The following is a 2,500-nucleotide window of genomic DNA, read 5'->3' on the forward strand; positions in this document are numbered from 1 at the left end:
ACAACTTTGTTGAGTGGTCCGAACAGAATCACCTGAGGCTGAATGTCAGCAAGACCAGAGAGATGGTGATTGACTTCAGGAGGAAGAAGATGCCTTCACAGCCACTACGGATCAGGGGGAGGTGGAGGAAGAGGTGGACGACTACAGGTACCTGGGAGTGGTGATCGACAACAGACTGGACTGGAAAACTAACACCGAGGCTGTGTACAAGAAGGAGATGAGCAGACTCTATTTCCTGAGGAAGCTGCGAGCCTTCAACGTGTGCAGCAAGATGTTGGAGATCTTCTACCAGTCTGTTGTTGCTGGAGCAGTTTTCTCTGCTGCTGTGTGTTGGCGCAGCAGCATCAGAGCCAGCGACGCTAACAGACGTGATAGAACCATCAGGAAGGCCGGCTCCGTACTCGGCCTCAGGCTGGACTCTTCTGAGGCCGTGGTGGAGAGGAGAACGCTGAAGAAACGTATCCATCATGGACGATGAGCAGCACCCCCTCCATCACACAGCAGACAGACAGCGGAGTACCTCCTCTCACAGGCGGCTTCAGCTCCGCTGTCGAAGGGACAGACACAGGAAGTCTGTCCTGCCACGTGCGTCACACTGTCCAATCACAGCTAAGCTCTGGTCACAACACGCAGTCTCTACGCACTTTGTGTCTGCACACTGCTCTGCACCTTATATTTTATTTTGCACTACATTAATACTGCTTGTGTATACATCACTGCTCATTACACATTTTTATACATATTTTTTATATATATACATTTTTTATATCACATTTTATTTATGTTAACACGTCTGACTGTTCTTTTTATTTCCCTGTGTTGTCGTTCGTCTGTGTGAAATGCTGCTGCTACACCTTCATTTCCAGGCTTGGATCAATAAAGTCGATCTGTTCTATTACTACATGTCTGTCTGTCTGTCTGTCTGTCTGTCTGTCTGTCTGCCTGTCTGTCTCTCTGTCTGTCTGTCTGTCTGCCTGTCTCTCTGTCTGTCTGTCTGTCTGTCTGTCTGTCTCTCTGTCTGTCTCTCTGTCTCTCTGTCTGTCTGCCTGTCTGTCTGTCTGTCTCTCTGTCTGTCTGTCTGCCTGTCTCTCTGTCTGTCTGCCTGTCTGTCTGTCTGTCTGTCTCTCTGTCTGTCTGTCTGCCTGTCTCTCTGTCTGTCTGTCTGTCTGTCTCTCTGTCTGTCTGTCTGTCTCTCTGTCTGTCTGCCTGTCTGTCTGTCTGTCTCTCAAATTTCAAATTCAAATGAGCTTTATTGGCATGAAAGTTTCAACAATTTTGCCAAAGCATCAAAACACAATATACAGTCAAAGTAAAAGATTACAGAATAAATAATACATATATACTTAATAATAATAATAATAATAATAATAGTAATAATAATAATAAAACAAATACATTAATTAAGAAAAGAAAAGAAGAAATAAAATAAATAAATTAAAAATAAATAAATAAATAAAATTTAAAAAAAAAAAAAAAAAAAAAAAGTAAAGTGTGTGTGTGTGTGTGTGTGTGTGTGTGTGTGTGTGCAGGTAAGTGGAGGAGATCATGTCAGGTGTTGGCAGCTTCTCTTCTTCTGTGGCAGCACTAACGTCTCTTGCTGCGTCTGCAGCAGTGGCTCTTTTCTCTCCCAGCAGATGATGTATTTGTTCTGTGTCTGTGAGTTTGTGTAACTTTGTGGTTGTGTGTGATGTTGTTGTAGAGTTGTGTTCTGATGTCTGTGTGTGTCACAGTGCAGCAGGAAGTGCTGCTCTGTCTCCACCTGCCTGTGTGGACCGAGCCGACACAGCCGCTCCTCTCTGGGCAGCCACGTCTGTCTGTAGCCGCTCTCCAGGGCCCGGCTGTGGCTGCTGAGTCTGTACGTAGTCAACGTTCTCCTCAGTCTCGGGTCGGTACCAGAGCTCAGGTGTTCTGCCATGGAGTATTGTCTGTTTAGGGCCAAATAGCATTGGAGTTTGCTTTGGGTTTTGGTTGTAGATGTCCAATAGTCGATGTAATTGTCTTTTTCTTTTGCTATAACTTGGTGGGGCCGGATCGTGTGAGGGCGGTCTTGGTGTCCGGTGCTGTTGGAGCTGAGCCTCTGGACCAGCTGGCTGAGGGGACTCCTGTCTTTGCTCTCCTCTTGGCATTGTAGGGCTTTGTAGTGGTATGACCCGGGCTCGCTGGCTTTGAGGTGTTGGGAGAGTTTTAAAGCTCTTTTTTGGATCCAACAGGGGAAACTGGCCTAATTCAGCTCTGCCTCCGTTGTTGGGGCTGTTCCTGTGGACTCTGATGCTTCTGCAGATCTCTGTGTGCCGGCTGTCCATTGGGTGTTTGTCCCATTTTTCAAGGTCTTGGTTCATGAGAGGGCCCCACACTTCACTACCATACAACATAACTGGTTCGATTATGGACTGAAATATGTTGATCCAGATGTGGACAGGTGTGTCCATGTTTGAGGTTTTTGTTATAGTCCAGAAAGCTCTTCTGTCCTTGTCTCGCAGATCTTTAATGGCCAGGTTGA

General features: G+C 46.2%; 1 protein-coding gene across 3 annotated transcripts in view; it reads left to right on the plus strand.

Annotated features, from left to right (window-relative positions):
- The window catches only part of LOC311271209 (tumor necrosis factor alpha-induced protein 2-like), a 19,353-nt gene that overhangs the window by 12,739 nt on the left and 4,114 nt on the right, over positions 1-2,500 (plus strand). The window lies entirely within an intron of this gene.

The sequence above is a fragment of the Pagrus pagrus genome, assembly GCF_965226575.1.
Source record: "Pagrus pagrus genome assembly, chromosome: 16".
In the NCBI taxonomy this organism is placed as follows: domain Eukaryota; kingdom Metazoa; phylum Chordata; class Actinopteri; order Spariformes; family Sparidae; genus Pagrus; species Pagrus pagrus.